General features: G+C 51.0%; 1 protein-coding gene across 2 annotated transcripts in view; it reads left to right on the top strand.

The window, feature by feature from the left end:
- HYDIN (HYDIN axonemal central pair apparatus protein) overlaps window positions 1–17,056 on the top strand; it is a 3,619,565-nt gene that overhangs the window by 2,020,094 nt on the left and 1,582,415 nt on the right. The gene's annotated exons all lie outside the window — the stretch shown is intronic.

Genomic DNA, 17,056 nt, shown 5'->3' with positions numbered 1-17,056 from the left:
CCACCCCTAGCAGCAGGGTATTTTTATAAAATACGCAATAAAGTGCAAGTGCTCTGTGCATTCACTTAGAATGGTCCTTACCAACAATAACTAGCGCCATACGGTTTAAAAGATGCACATACGCAGAATAAAAGTGCTATAAACATTCAAATCATAAGAACTTTTTACAATCTTAAAAAATATTTTAAAATTCTTTAAAAAAGCAAAAAAATGTAAAAACATCAGTTCGGACAAAGGGGATAGGAGGCAATTGCGGGCCTGTTCTGCTGTGGAAATGTTATACTTTAAAAAACCAATCCTTAAATGTCTGCGCCGAATTGAGTGGAGTGCAGGGCACACAAACAAAACATGATTTAAATCTTGTACATAGCTGACAATACCTTTCATTTATAGGAATACCCTCCCAGGAACCTGTTACAATTCTTAGGGGTAATAAATTCAATCTTAATAACAGGATCACCCTACGTACTCCATGTTTCAGGTTCCAAAAGGCATACAGTTGGGGATTTTTAATAATGGTACTCCCAACAATACAATCCATACTTCTGTTCATTGAGCACAATTTAGAATCTCTTTCACGGGAAACCACATATATTGTTTTCTTAATTATCTTCTTTAAGGCTGTTTTACATAGAACCGCTGCCCCGTCCATATCTAAACCAAACATTCCTAATGCTTTTAAATCATTTCTAAAAATAGCACTTTTTCCCAACATATTTATAAATATTTCCCTGTGCAATGCTGCCCTTAGTAAATTGTCAGACCTATTTATTAGAGCATTACACCACCTTAAGCACACAGCCATTGATAACACATATGTGGAAAGGTGACCAAATTCGAGTCTAAGCACTGCAATCGGCGCTGCACGATTTAGGTTACATATTTGACGCCAGATCTTTCCTTCCACTTTCTCAAATTTGGCCCACTCTTGCGCATCTATTGTTTCGCTAGCGTAGTTCAGAGTCGGTGGGATCTTTATTTTATAGACTGAAATAATATGTGAGAAATGTCTTTTCCCACAATGCGTGTACAGGCGATTAATTGCAGAGGCTTGTGAAATCGCTTTACCTCTGCAATGATCCATGTGTCTATTGGCTGAACACACCTGTTAGTAAATATTTTTCCTAAATGTGGATAAAAGGTTACTACTTCCAGTTTTTCCTTTCCCAGAAACCAATTCAAATTTTTTCTGACCTTACAGCCTTCATAACTACAATTTAATTCTTTACTTTTCGAAATATATATATTTTTTAAATACTCTTCTGTATTCCTAACTAGCTCGGTCAGTCGTCTTTGCAATCCAATTGGTGTTATATCCATTATTATTGCATCATCTGCATATAACAGACAACTCCGTTTTTGGTTACCTAATTGAGGAGGGTCCCCTTTACTCTGTCCTACACTACTCGGCAGATCATTGATGTAAATGGAAAAGAGTAAAGGGGCCAGGAGGCACCCCTGCTTCGGCCCGTTATGTGTTCTTATTTTCTTTGAGAGGGCTTGTGTCCCCCCCAATAAAACTTTTGGCCAGGTCGAAGAATGGAGAGCAATTATTAATCTTAGGAGGTTCCCTGGTATCCCCATTGTAACCAATTTCCTCCACAGCGTCCCCCGATCTACCCTGTCGAACGCTGTGGAGAAATCTATAAAAGCTGAGTATAACGGGACCCCCCGACCCACTGAATATTTTTCGGTTAAGGTTTGCAAAATAGAGATGTTATCCAGTTTGCCACTATTCTTACGGAATCCTGTTTGTTCCAAGGGGATATAATTGTTTCCGAATGCCCACTCTTGCAAGTGGCCAAGGATACTCTTTGCAAACAGTTTCCCTGTTGCATCTAAAAGGGAAATTTGTCTAAAACTGGCCGGGGGAGTTTTAAGGGCCCTTCTTATATAATGGGAATAATATACTTCCCTTCCAAGATTGTGGGATGTCCCCATCATTATAACAGTGGACTAACAATGGATGTAAAAATGTTGCCCAGTCATCACTGTCCTGTCATTTACAATGCCAATAACTCAAACTCATGTGAATGCGAGACCTATTGCATTGCAAATGCGTGCTGATTCTATTTTCACCTAAATCTTTAAAAAAATTAATACTTTTTAGAATTTTTGTTGGCTTGGTTTTATTTGACTCATAACATTTTCATCTTTATTTTAAAATTGGTTGTGGAAATGTTTATTTTTTGTGACTTTTTCTACAGTGTATGCACTGCTTAAATAATGTACCCATTGCCTTTGATTTAAGCCTGACTGCTTTGTGTGACATTATCAGACATTGAACATAGGTTTATTTTATTTAGTTTGGGTGACATCCAGCAGGTGTTGTCCTTATCCCTTGAGGAGGGCACTAGTCCACTCCAGATAATTGACTTTCCTACAAGCTCTATTTTCAAGATGTGTTGAAGGAAGAGTCGGAAAGGCCAATTCATAACTTGAACAGTTTGTTCTTTATAACTTGAACAAGAAAGAATGGACCAAATTCATTCACTAGCCCAAGAGCAACTGATTACCAGTGAAGCCAAGCAGAAACACTGTAATGGCCCTAAGGCCAGGCTACATTGCCGTCTGGTCAGCAACAAGGTTCTGATGTTCTTTCCCAGTACATTTTAGCCCAGCAGAAAGGACTCGCAACATCACACAAATACTTGTCCTCCTCAGTTTTTGGTCATATCAAAGAGTCACATAAATCAAATATTATATATGTATATATTTTCTGGAACTTTTTATTGGGTTTTGACAATGATGCATAATAGAATACATAGTTAGACAGCGGGTGGGCCCTAACATCGTTCAAGCTGGCAAATATTTGGTTCGATAAGGTCAGCAGACTCTGCCGTACAATCAGCAACAACAAAAAGCGGAACAAAAAAGATAACAAAACGTCCACCAGTAGTACTACATATGTTCCTGTACATAATGTTGACTACTCCACACTGTCCAGTCCACTGCCCACTCCCTCTCTGAAGTATATTCACCCAGTGTAGTCACTGATTTCGGCTGCCAGGGACCTCTCTTGCTGGGGACATGGCTCGAGGCAAACCCCACCGCATGGTGCCAATTCCTCCTATATTTTGTAGTGTTTTTGGGGGCAGCTCTGGCAATATAGATAGGACGCTCGAACCCCAGGCTGCGGTCTAAACCCCCACCCCCTTCCAACCCTCTAGTGAGGAAACGTAGGAACCGGTCCATGCTTTCGTGATGTCCTGTTCAAATATTAGATATTATTCAGATCAAACAATGAATACAACCTCATCAATTTACAACTTTGGCAGTCCTTAACCAGTCAACTACTACATTTAAAGAAATGAGTAAGTTGGAAAAAATAATAATCCGTAGTTGGCACATTTGCTCGTAAACCAAGACTTAAGTAAATTGCTTGCTTGCAGAGTTAGCGGGTATTGATTCATAAAGAGATGGTAACTTTGCCATTAGAAAGTGAGGAAATAAGTGTGTAGTCTCATTTGTTTTGTTTAAATATTTTTATTGAGATTTCAACGTATGGTAACAATACAGAGCAGTAGTTTGAGGAGGGTAAAGTAAAGGTTATAATTGCGATGCGTAGCAGTGAATAAATACAGCAACAGCATTATACATTACAATCTTCTCATTCCTTAACCGTCATTGCTGCAAAAGTGAAAAAAAAACAATACAGGAAACGAATTACAGTTCCTCATGGTGTTTCCCACTGGGGAGTGTTGTCTATATCCACAGAGCCACAAACTATCAGCTAGAATAGAGATGGCGCTTGGTGACCGAGTCGACGGTACATATCATGCGATTGTGGCTCATCGCGTGCAGCGAGTGTGTGTCCAGTGGGATGGCATAAGGGTAGGGTGTCGTTGGGGGCTGTTGTGAGTGTGGTGCCGTCCACTCTGTTTATAGATATCCCTTATTGATTACTCAGGGGGAAAGAGAGAGTGAATAGTACATCAGACATGTGTCTACATCTCAAGGATGTATGTCATGGTCGCGGGACGTAGCGCGTAATGCAGCTATACATCACTCGGTGTGTCATAGTGTGGTCTCATCGCTGTCATTCCAGCCGTGTTGGCTCCGTGGAGAGAACATGGGAAAAGAAAGGGGGAGGGGTGGGGTGTGGTCATCGAACTTGGTGGTGTGGTGTGTGTCGTGGCGGGATCGCTTCGATATAGTCGGGTCTCAGGGAAGTCATCTGGTATGCCTGTTGCTGCTTGTCTCGTTCTGGGAGGGTGTTGGGACGTTCACGGGAGGCGTGAGGTGCGGGTAAGGCATGGAGGGTGTCGTCTCTTTTGTTAGGGTGTGGTGTCATCTGTGGGTACAAGAGTCTCCCTATCTGGTGTGTCATGTATATCCCTGTCAGGGGCGTCAGGGCCGCGGTCCATAACGCCCGCTCCCTCTATTGCATCTCCGTCTCTCCTGGGGGAATTGTCAGGTGTGGGGTCTCCCAGTGACTGGCATTCTCTATAGAAGGAGCTGAGTGTGTCGTCCCATAAAGTCGCGATTGGGAACTGTCGCGAACCTGCTGTCTCCTCGTTATGGAGGATGATGCTTTCTGCTCTTGCCCAGTTGTCCAGGGAGGCGCGCCAGTGTTGCGCTAGGGGTGGGGCCGTTCGTTTCCAGTATCTGAAAGAAACAGGTTAGTATTAGATTCCTTACCTTAGAATATCCCCAGGCGTCAGTCTGGATCCGGAAACTTTTGCGTAGCAGTACCCCTGCGCGTCGGTAGGCGTCGTCGGTAGGCGTCGTCTGCAGGCGTCCCCTGCGGCTCCGCGTCCGTCGTCGGAGTCGTGCGCCGTGATGACGTCGCCGGAGTATATAGACGCCGCCTCCGCGCGCTGACGTCAGTTCTTCTTTTTTCCGCGCCAGTTAGCGCAGATCCGAAGAGCAGTACTCCGGTCTTTTGACCTACGTTTTTTGATTAACTTTCTAACTCTAAGGTGCCGATAGGATGCCCGGGTTTAAGAATTCTGACGGGTGTGACCGCACGATGTCGGTCACGGACGACTCTGCCTCCGGTGCCTGGGCGTGGACCACGACGTGGAGTCCTGCGTCGACTGCCGGGCCTTGACGAGTAAGGCTAGACGGGAGCGGTCCCGCAAGCTACTCGAGCTCCGGGTGTCGGCCCCGTGTCAGGAGCGGTCCCGGTCCGGCCGGAGGTCGAGGGAGCGGTCGAGGGAGCGGTCGCGGAGCCACCACGAGCGCTCCGGAAGTCGGCACCATTCCTCTGGTTCCTCAGGTAAGAGGCACAAGAAGTCGGGGCGTCGTCATCGTACCCCCGACTCCCCCCGACGCTCGCGCGATGCGGCCGGGGGTTCGGGTGGCCCCACCCCCGCGGCTCCGCGTGGGTCGCCGACGCTGCCTGCTCCATACCCGACGGTCCCTGGGCAAGGCGCGTCGCGAGAGGAGATAGAGGAGTTCCTCATGGCCATGAGGGCGCTGTCTCCTCCGACGGGGCCTACGGCGCCTGCGGGCCCGGTGGTCCCGTCCGGGGGCCCGAGCGGTTCGGGTGCTCCTGCCCCGACGCCGTCGGGTGCTCCGGCCCCGACGCCGCTGGGCCCTTCAGGGTCGACGCCGGCTGGTCCACCGGCCTCTCCGGCGCCGATTCCATCGGGGCAACCCATGGTGCCGACTCCGCGCGGCGCCGGGACTCCGACGTCGGCTCCGGGCGGCGCCAACCCCATTCCCTCTCCTACTCCGGACGCGGAGTCTGACGCGGAGTCGGACCGGCGTCGTCCGACGCCGAGTCCGGCGCCGATGGGGCCCATTGACCCCGAGGAGCCGGTCTACATCATTGACTCCGAATATGGTGAGGATGCAGATTATGGAGAGGGTTGGGAGGGGTCTGAGGACCCTCTGTCACGCGAGTGTCAGTACGACGTGGACTGGACAGGTGACTTGGGTGAGGCCAGTGGTCGGGACGATTCTCCTAACCCTGGTTTTGTCTCGCCTCCTACTGTGGCCTCGGAGGCTGGGGCTGCTTATTCAGTGGTGTTGATGAGGGCTGCCAAGGCCTTACACCTTGAGCTCCCCGTCGCGGTCGTGAGGCCTAACATCCTCACTGAGGTCTTCAAACCGCAGTCATGCCCACAGGAGCCTCTGCTGCCGTTCAACGAAGCCTTGACAGACGTTCTTTTGGGCACGTGGTCCAGGCCCGCTTCAGGTTCGCCTGTTGATAGGAACGTGGCCAGACGCCACCGTCCATGTCCGGACGACCCCAAGTTCCTGTCCACCCATCCCACCCCTGAGAGTCTGGTGATCCAGGCCTCGACCTCTCAGACCGCATTCCCGTCGGCCCCGCCCGATCGGGAATCCAAGAGGTACGACCAATATGGAAAGAAGGTCTTCTTGTCCCTGAGTCTGGGACTGCGGTCTTGCAACACCGCATGCCTCTTGGGCCGCTACACCCACTCTCTGTGGGATACGGTCGCGGAGTGTCTGCCACAATGCCCGCAGGAGGTACGGGCAAAGCTCGGTCAGGCTATGATTGAAGGCCGAGACGCAGCACGATATTCCATCAGGTGTGGTCTCGATACGACCGACTCGCTAGGCAGAGCGATGTCCACGACGGTGGCGATTCGTCGCCACGCCTGGCTGAGATCCGCCAACTTTTCGCCGGATGTCCAAAATACTTTGATGGACATGCCGTTCGATGGCAGTCGCCTGTTTGGCGAAAAAGCGGACCACGCGCTGGAGCGCTTCAAGGACTCCAGGGTCACGGCCAAGTCCTTGGGTCTCTCGACCCAGCGCCAGCAAACGGGTTCGTTTCGCTCCTTTCGTGGCCACGGAAGGGGCGGTCCCACACGTGCTGCCAGCCACGCACCGCAGAACACTTCTCAACGCGGTGGCGGCCGTGGCTTCCGCCGTGGAGGCGGTCGGGGACAACGGCGAGGTCAGACCACACCTCCCCCCGCAGCATCAGCCTCCAAATCCTCCTAGTCCGAGCTTTCAGGCCCATGTGACGCCAGTGGGTGGCAGGGTTCGCCATCACCACTCCCGCTGGCGCACCATCACATCGGACGGGTGGGTGCTGCAGCTCGTCCGAAGGGGCTACTCCCTCCCCTTCGAGAGCACTCCTCCAGCCATGCCACCGCAGAACCACCGTGTGTCGGGGGACCACTTGACACTTCTGCAGGAGGAAGTTACGGCCCTCTTGGCCAAGGGGGCCATCGAGCGCGTTCCTGGGCCAGAAGTAGGGTGTGGTTGCTATTCCCACTACTTTCTGGTACCCAAGAAGGACAAGGGGGGCCTGCGTCCTATCTTGGATCTACGGAACGTCAACGGCTTCCTCCGAAAGGAGAAGTTCAAGATGTTGACTTTGGCTCAGGTCTTGGCTGCTCTGGACCCACAAGACTGGATGGTGGCGTTGGACTTGCAGGACGCGTATTTTCACATCCCCGTCCTGCCGGCCCACCGACGTTACCTGCGGTTCACGGTGGGCCACGAGCACTTTCAGTTTATCGTGCTCCCATTCGGCCTTACCAGCGCCCCACGGGTGTTCACGAAAGTGATGGCGGTGGTCGCAGCTCATCTGCGCCGGTTAGGGGTTTCAGTCTTCCCCTACCTCGACGACTGGTTGTTGAAGGCGGGCTCGCCCCAGACAGTCGTCCACCACCTTCAGATGACGGCAGACCTCCTGCACGAGCTGGGGTTTTCCATCAATGTGCCGAAATCACACCTGTGTCCCTCTCAAAAGCTCCTTTTCATCGGAGCGGTTTTCGACTCGGCGCAGTTTCGGGTTTATCTTCCGGAACGGCGGGTCCGGGATATTCAGGCTCTGATTCCAATCTTTCAGCCGTTATCCCGGGTTTCGGTCAGGTTGACGCTGCGGCTGCTGGGGCTGATGGCTTCCTGCATCCTTCTCGTGCATCACACCCGGTGGCGGATGCGGGCTCTGCAGTGGGACCTGAAGTTTCAGTGGGCCCAGCATCAAGGCAACCTATCCGACCATGTCCTGATCTCGGAGGGCACTGCGAGACAGTTGCAGTGGTGGCTTACGGACCGCGATTGGGTCAGAGGCAGATCCCTCTCCCTTCCCCAACCGGAGCACGTAGTTGTGACGGACGCGTCCCTCCAGGGCTGGGGAGGCCACTTGGGAGAGGCGGAGATCAGAGGCATCTGGTCTCCGGCGGAGTCCCGGCTCCATATCAACATGTTGGAGCTGCGGGCGATTCGCCTAGCACTGAAGGCATTCCTCCCCTTTGTCAACGGGAGTGTAGTGCAGGTGTTCACGGACAACACCACCGCCATGTGGTACTGCAACAAGCAGGGCGGAGTGGGGTCGTGGACCCTTTGCCAGGAGGCTCTGCGTCTCTGGCAATGGCTGGAACGTCAGAGCGTGACTCTGACGGTTCAACACCTGGCAGGTTCTCTGAACGCCAGGGCGGATGAACTCAGCCGTCGGTGCTCGGTGGATCACGAATGGCGTCTGAACTCGGACGTGGCGAAAGGCCTCTTTCTGCAATGGGGAGAGCCTTGGTTAGATCTATTCGCCACAGAAGAGAACGCGCAATGTCATCAGTTCTGCGCGTTGGAGTTTCCAAGACGGCACTCGCTCGGCGACGCCTTTCGGCGCGAGTGGAGTTGCGGTCTATTGTACGCCTTTCCACCTATACCACTTCTGCCCAGAGTGCTGAAGAAGATCAGGCGCGACCGGGCCCAAGTTATCCTTGTGGCTCCGGACTGGGCTCGAAGGTACTGGTATCCCGAGCTACTCAGCATGTCAGTCGGTCCCTCGATCCGCCTGCCCCTTCAGGAGGACCTTCTGTCGCAGCAGCAGGGGACGGTCCTCCACCCGAACCTGTCCAGTCTCCACCTCCATGCGTGGAGATTGAGCGGCGACAGTTGAGGCCATTTGACTTGCCTCCTGAGGTTTGTGATGTGATTCTGGCAGCCAGGCGTCCCTCCACAAAGTCGGTATACGCCTGCCGGTGGAACAGATTTGTGGCATGGTGCACAGCAAAGGCTGTGGACCCTCTCTCTGCCCCTCTTTCCGAGGTTCTCCTCTTTCTTCTCTCTCTTGCCCAGCAGGGCTCTGCTCTGGGCACTATCAAGGGCTACCTTTCTGCCCTTTCGGCCTTTCTAAGGCTGCCTGATCAACCTTCTTTGTTCAGGTCCTCTATTGTAACAAGATTCTTGAAGGGCATCACGCACATGTATCCACCTGTTCCGTTCGTGATGCCTCAGTGGGACTTGAACCTGGTTCTGACTTTCTTGATGTGCGCTCCCTTTGAGCCACTTCATTCCTGTCCTCTCCGTCTCCTGACTTTAAAGACGGCCTTCCTGGTTGCCATCACCTCTGCCAGGAGGGTGAGTGAGCTCCAGGCTCTTTCTGTCAAACCTCCTTTCATGTCAATTCACCCAGACAAGGTGGTTCTGAGAACTAGACCTTCTTTCCTGCCCAAAGTAGTCTCTGCTTTTCACATCGGGCAGTCCATCACCTTACCCTCCTTCTTCCCGCCTCCGCATCCTTCAAAGGATGAAGAGCGGCTCCATCGTCTGGACCCAAAACGTGCGCTTTCATTTTATATGGATCGCACACGCCAGTTCCGGGTGGATGACCAACTGTTTGTTGGCTACGTGGGTGCGAAGAAAGGACGGGCGGTACATAAACGGACCATCTCTCGGTGGGTCGTTCTGTGCATCAAAGCGTGCTACTCTTTGGCTCGGAAGGAGCCTCCTGTTGGGCTGAGGGCCCATTCCACTCGGGCCACGGCGGCTACTACTGCCCTGGGCCGGGGAGTCCCTTTGCAGGACATTTGCCAGGCGGCTACGTGGGCCTCGCTGCACACCTTTGCGAGGCACTACTGCCTGGACAGTCAAGTCCGGAGGGATGGCTTCTTTGGCCGTTCGGTCCTCCAGGACTTTCTGGTGTAGGATTGTATTGGTTCGCAGACCCACCACCGGGGTTGGTATTGCTGGGGTATCTATTCTAAGGTAAGGAATCTAATACTAACCTGTTTCTTTCAGATGAACAAGTTACTTACCTTCGGTAACGATATATCTGTAAGAAACAGTAGTTAGTATTAGATTCCTTACCGCCCCACCCATCCTCCCCGTTCTGCGAACTGATACCTAGGGTTAAGGACATTCCTTTCAGGGCCCTAGTTTCAAATGGCACCAGTGTTGGTTCTCGCATGGCTCTGCGTGTTCTGGCGCGGAAAAGCTATGTACAAAGAACTGACGTCAGCGCGCGGAGGCGGCGTCTATATACTCCGGCGACGTCATCACGACGCCGACGACGGACGCGGAGCCGCAGGGGACGCCTGCAGACGACGCCTACCGACGCGCAGGGGTACTGCTACGCAAAAGTTTCCGGATCCAGACTGACGCCTGGGGATATTCTAAGGTAAGGAATCTAATTCTAACTACTGTTTCTTACAGATATATCGTTACCGAAGGTAAGTAACTTGTTCGTTTGGTAAGCAGTCTCTTGGCCGTGAGGAGGCCAAGGTCCCAGAAACGGGAGGGGACTTTATTGTGTTTGGTCCTCTTGTATAGGCCCAGTAGGCACGCCTCCCATGTGTTCGGTATCAGCATGGTCGTGCATCGCTCGAGTATCAGCAGCACCGACCGCCAGTATGTTTGGATCCGTGGGCATTGCCACAGCATATGTAGCAGGTCCGCCCCAGCAAGTGCACATCTTGGGCAGCTAGCCGCGGCTCCTGGGAAATACTGGTTAATTTTGTCTGGTGAGAGGTATGCTCTATGTAATATGTAAAATTGAATCAGTTTAAAGCGTGCGTTGCGGGGGACGTTTTTGGGGCCTGCTAGCACCATTGCCCATTCCTTGTCCGTCCAGTTCCTCCCCCTGTCGGTCGCCCATTTGTCACGAAGAGGTTGTAGTGTATGTTGTGTTTGTGACAATAGCGCTTGAGTCAGCCAGTGTATCACATGCGAGCCATTCCCCATGACGTGCAGGTGTTGTATCAGTAGATGTGTGGGAAGCTCATCAGTGATGTTTCCCCGCCGTCGTGTGTATGCCGCCACTATGTAGGCGTGTTGCAAAAACTGTCCCGCTGGGATGCCCGTGTCGCTAACCAGTGTCGCAAAGGGGACCAGGGTTCCGTCGGCATATAAGCCCGCCATGGTGTCCACTCCCGAGCGTGTCCAGTGCTCCAGTGCGGCTTCCGTGACAACGGTTGTAGCCTTAGGGGTGCCTAGGAGCGGGAGCACCGGGGCATACGGTTTGACATTTTTTGTGAGTCGTAGGCTCCTGTTGTAGCACTTTACGGCCACATCTACATGTAGTTGTGGTTGATTCTTCGTGCGCGCTAGCGGGTGGAACAGGGAGTGTATCCGCAGGAGGGACAGCGTGTCCGCGGTTGTGGCTGTGTCCTCCAGGTTCCTGCCTGAGAGCCAGGCCGCTACCCATTGTAGTTGTGCCGCCAGGTAGTAAAGCTCTAGGTTTGGTACTGCGAGGCCGCCTTCATCGACAGGTGTGTATAATTTGTTCAGCGCCACTCTAGGCCTTCCAGTGTTCCAGATCAGCTCCCTGATCACGCTTTCTAATTCTTTAAAAGTGCGGGCCGGAACGTACACTGGGACGTTGGCGTAGTAATATAGGAGTCTGGGTAGCACGGTCATTTTCGTCAATGTCACTCTGCTTGGCACATTGAGTGGGAGAGTCTTCCAAAAGGCGATCTGTGACCTAATGGACGTGACGGCGCGTGTCAGGTTGCCATCTAGGATATCCGGGAGCGTCCTGTATATGTATATGCCCAGATATTTGAATGTGGTGTCGTGCCATGGTAGTTGCTCGCCATTGATTCTGATTCCGGGATCCGGAATGTCGGGAGCGAACGAGTATGCCCCCGATTTGGCCCAGTTTACCTTGAGGCCCGACATGGTCTCAAAGGATCGGAAGATGTCCGATAGCTCCGGTGGCAAGCTGGCAAGGTCTTTGATATACAGGAGCAGGTCGTCAGCGTATAGCGAGACAACGTGTGTGCCATCTGCCAGTGGCATGCCCCAGTTCGCACCTTTGCTGCGCAATATCTCAGCAAGGGGTTCTATTGCCAGCGAAAAGAGTAGTGGGGATAGCGGGCAGCCTTGCCTGGTGCCTCGTCTAACCTTAATGGCGTCGGACAGTAGCTTACCCATGCGGACGCGTACCTCGGGGTTCCTGTACAGCAGCCCGACCAGTTCGATGTATTCGTCTCCTAGGTCGAGTTTTCGCAACACTGCCAGCAAATAGGGCCACTCGACCGAGTCGAACGCCTTTTCGAGGTCTAGAACTAAGCAGCCCGATCTCGGCCATCCCTGCACCACGTAGTCCTGTATCCTGAACAGCCTTCTGATGTTTTGGGAGGTGCATCTAGCGGGCACGAAGCCGTTCTGGTCGCTGTGCACCAGGGAGGGCACCAGTGGCGCCAATCGTCTGGCCAGGGCCGACGCCAGGATCTTGTAGTCCGTGTTCAGGAGCGCTAGGGGCCTATACGATCCAAGGACTGTGGCATCTCGACCTGGCTTGAGAAGAGACACCAACGTCGCCTCGTTCATTGACTGGGGTAAGGTCGAGTCGTCTAGTGCCGCTGAGTATACTCTGAGGAGCTCTGGTATCAGTATATCGGAGCAGGCTTTGTAGTATTCGGCCGGTATCCCATCTGGTCCGGGGGCCTTGCCATTCGAGAGGGCGAAGATGGCGTCGCGTAGCTCATCCGCCTCCATTGGTGACCCAAGGTCGTCTCGCTGGTCATCCGTAAGTGCAGGTAGCGTGACCTCGTCCAGATAAGCGGCGATATTCGGATGTGGGTTCTGTAGGCGCGACCTATACAGCGCTTGGTAGTGCGCTACAAAGGCTTTGTGGATCTTCGCTTGGGTGTATACCACGGGACCGACAGGTGGATGTATCGCCGTCACAGGCGACGTTCGCTCCTCACGCTGTATTAGCCAAGCTAACAGTTTGCCGGGTTTATCACCAGTGTGATGCATGCGGGCCGAGTGTGCTGTGTAATTAACATGTTTCAGCTTATCTATTAACCTGTCGTGTTCCGCCCGCGCTTCTAACAATCAAGCGTCCGCACCTGCAGTCGCTTCCTGTTCCGCTTGCATCAGGTTCCTTTCTAGGCGCCTCAGATCTGCCTCCAACTGTCGTCGGGAGTGAGCTTGTGTACCCAGACATTGCCCCCTGAGGACCACCTTGAATGCGTCCCATTCAATCTGTGGAGTTGATGCCGTGCCAGTGTTATCCTCTAAATATTGTGCTGTTTGTGTGCATATGGAGCTTCGAAATTGGCCGTCCAGTAGCAGGTCAGGTTGTAGCCGCCATGTAGGTATCGGGGGTCGGGGGTGTTCCCATGCCAGACTCAGGATGTGAGGGTTGTGGTCAGAGTGTGTGCGGCCCATATAGCAGGTGTCCGTGACATGTGGCAGGATCTCGCTGGTGACCATGTACCTATCTAGGCGCACGTATAGAGCATGAGCCCCAGAATAGTACGAGTAGGTTCTGAAGTATGGATTGCGGCTGCGCCACGCGTCGTGCAAGTCCCACTGTGTGGACCACGCCTGTAGAGTGTTCGCAGCAGTCTGTGCCTGCGAGTTGGGCGGCGGGGGGTGGGATCGGTCCAGGGCCAAATCCAATGTGCTGTTGTACTCTCCACCCAGCACCCACGGGGTACCATGCCAGGGAGCTAACGTGTTTGATAACTGTGCAAGGAAAGCCGCTAGGCCCGTGTTGGGCGCGTACACCGAGGCCAGCACTAGTGGATTCCCGTCTAACCTGCCATGGACCACTACGAACCTCCCTCCGGGGTCTACGTGCATGTCCAATGTCGTCCATGGAGTGCCTGGTCTGACCCACACTAGTGTCCCTTTAGCATAAGATGAGTAGCGTGTGGCATATAGTTGCCCCCGCCATCGGCGGCGTAAAGTGCAGGTTTCCGAGTCGCTGAGGTGTGTTTCTTGTAGGAGGGCAATTTGTATATGGTGACGTTTGAGATATGAGTAGATCTGGTAGCGTCGGGATGGTGTGTGCATGCCCCTGACATTCCACGTACACAACTTAATGGCAGACATTACAGTTTTTTAACGGTTCCCCTCCTCCCAGCCTCCCATCATCCCTCCCGAGGCCCAAGGTTTCATCGAGCAAATGTTCCCAGCATTACACATCAATAGCGCAGCAATGTCCACACACCACTTCAGCAGATGGGGGGGGATAAGTGTGTAGTCTCATGCACTAAGCACAATTGTCCATTCTGCTGATTAGGCAGCAAGGCTCTTGCTCCACCAGGACTGTCCCCCTTCAATGTAGAGGTCACCCTGGCTGTTCCTAGGCAAGTACTGAAAAGTAATTGTGGTTGAAGGTGAAAGTATTTGTCACAGGAATCACCTAATACCTAATAACGTATTCCCGCCAGACTGTTTTCATAGCCTAGGGAACGATGGTGATGCACCAGAGAGCTGAAGGCCCTTTGGGGACCACACCTTCTATTGAGTCTCAATTGCACTATCAAGTCAAACACAGCTCCTTCTGGGCACAGCGGTCTTAATCTACCATTGTACCAAAGGGCTGAGCCAGTGACTAACTTTGACTACAAGGCTGCCTGGCCCTTCCATGCTTTTGTGCAATTTGGGACGCAAAGGCCCTGATTTTAAGTTGCTTAGAGTTTTCCATCCCCTTCATAAACCCCTTTATGCACAAAGGTCCAATTTCTGAGTTGGGTGGTATTTACCACACCCGGTAATTTCTGTGTGTGTTAAATACCTTACCCTTAATTACATTTTGGCCTGTCAAACCTGCTGGAGTTTAACAGGGACAACAAGTATTTGCTTTGACAAGTAGATTTTGGTTCAGTAAGCACAAAAATCTGCATGTTATTCCCTGAAAAGTCAGAATCAACGCTATTTATCAAACTCATAAATTCAGAAACTTTTGGAGTCAGATTTTATTGGGTGGTATAAATATCCACTACTCCTCAGACCTACTCAGAATCAGGGCACAATACTTTGTTTTTTCCATAGACTTGCACCAGTAGGTCAAGCCTGTCTTCTTCTATGGGCAGTATCTGTTGCAGCATAATTAGGAATGCCCATCTCCAGACCCCTCTTCTACTATCACAGTTGAGCACAGCTCCTGCACTGTTCAGCTGGTGCTGGAGAAGGAAAGTGCCCCTCCGTGAACGAAATGTGAGCCTTGCCACACGATTAGGCACAGCAGACAGTCCTCCACCAAGGTTCCTGCACTTCAGCAGGTCCTCTGAAACACAGAAGGCCCAAAAAACACAGAGGCACCATTACCTGCTGTGCTTGGCTTTCTGGATACTCGGCTAGAGCAGTCCTTTCGGGAGGTCACCACAACTCCTATATGGCCCCTTCACCTTCTCTGCCCGTCTAGTTTCTGGAGAAGTAGGTGCTGGCACTGATCTGTTCACCATATCTAGGGTTCGTTACCAGTTGTATGCCTCCTAATAATTTATTTCGACTCCCCCTTGGTTGGTCCCTCCTATGTCTTGGTATTTTTGTGGCTGATGCATCCATACTGTCCGCAATACAGAGTGCAGATGACTTCTTGGCTGTTTTGAGCATGACGATGAACCTTAGGGAAACCACCTGTATCTCCTTAAACAACCACAAGTCCTGCTTTAGCTCCCACCAACTCCAGTGCACCTCTGAAGATCAAAGATTATTCCAATGCACCAGGTACCTAGTCCAAAATGACAGTATAGTCTTGGCCTATCTGTTGGTCTCGGCATTTCCCCTGATTGCTCGGGTTCGGCTATCAATGATGGATTATTCTCACTAGATCTATCTCACAGGCATCTTCTTGTCAGAAGAACTTGGTCACGATAAAATGATGTCAATCCCAGAAATTCATCAGAAGACTAGTACTGGTGGCCTCAAGGGCTTGTCCAACGGATTACTGCCACACTATCACAACTGAAGCTGTGCAAGTGCTGTCAGTGGAGACCCTAGTCTTCACATTGAAGTAGTAAACATGTGGCATTGGTGATCGCCACAGATCCCAGTGAGCTACGGATGCTAGAAATAATATTCAGACTTGAGTCTGTGAATGAACTAGTGGTGCATAACCATAACCTTAGAGCACAGCAATATTTTATGCGCTTTTTTGTCTCTTTGGCACTTGGTCTTTCCCAGCCCCATTGGAAGAACATTTAGCAAGATTGATCTTACTCTTCCAGGGCTGCTAATGTTACCTCTGATGACTGAAGAAGGTACTTCCATTTCTTCCAGAAAAGAATTGTTTAACTGTAATTCAAGCAATTATGGTCTCTCGCCTTTGCTGTGTTAATGCCCTCAATTTCAATATTCTTCATCATCAAATGCAGAGTCTTAAATTAATTTAGCACTATGGCCTGTTTAATATTGTGTTCAGTTTTATAATTAAATCTGTCGCTCTATGTAAACGAAAGACTGCTATAAGCGTTCACCAATCTCCTTAAAGCAGATTTTGGTAACATAAATGAAATTCTGCTTTGATCTTCCCTTGTAAAATGTAATATTTCATAAGGTTCAATTAGTACAATATTTGCTTTATACAGAAGGGGGTTGTTCGCTATGGCTACTGTGATGAAACAAAAAGCCCTTCCTAGGAAAAAATATAAGGTGCTCATCTCGGCAGCCTGCTGGCACATTCCTACTTAATGTATGTTTCATTGATATGTAAGGATGCATGGCAATGAGTGGAGAAGACTGCCAAATGGAGAATCATAAAGGGGTGCTGTATATTCTATAACTAGATGACCCCTTACTACTAGGAATGAGACCAAATATCTTGCTTAAGTTACTATCTGCGTCCCAAGTTTATTTTCACATTCTACATTTAGAAAAAGGGTCAAAACATTGATTGTCAATATACCTCAAAAGGATAATTTAGTGACACAATTAAATTACTTGGGTATTGGCTTTTGGGAAATGGGTTTCTTCCATAAGCAAATAACTGGGGAAAGAACATAGGTGGTCATTTGGAGTTCTGCAGTAATGGGATATCCAGCAAAAATCGGATAATAGCCTGTCGGCCTCTTTTTCATTTGACCCACCTTGTGTGGCAGTGGGGGAACTGGTATCAGACCTTTAACTTGGCAGCCTATGACGTTACAGCGGTGGAAATCCTATT

Source organism: Lissotriton helveticus, chromosome 12 (genome assembly GCF_964261635.1).
Source record: "Lissotriton helveticus chromosome 12, aLisHel1.1, whole genome shotgun sequence".
Taxonomy (NCBI): domain Eukaryota; kingdom Metazoa; phylum Chordata; class Amphibia; order Caudata; family Salamandridae; genus Lissotriton; species Lissotriton helveticus.
This window is presented reverse-complemented; position numbering and strand designations above follow the sequence as displayed.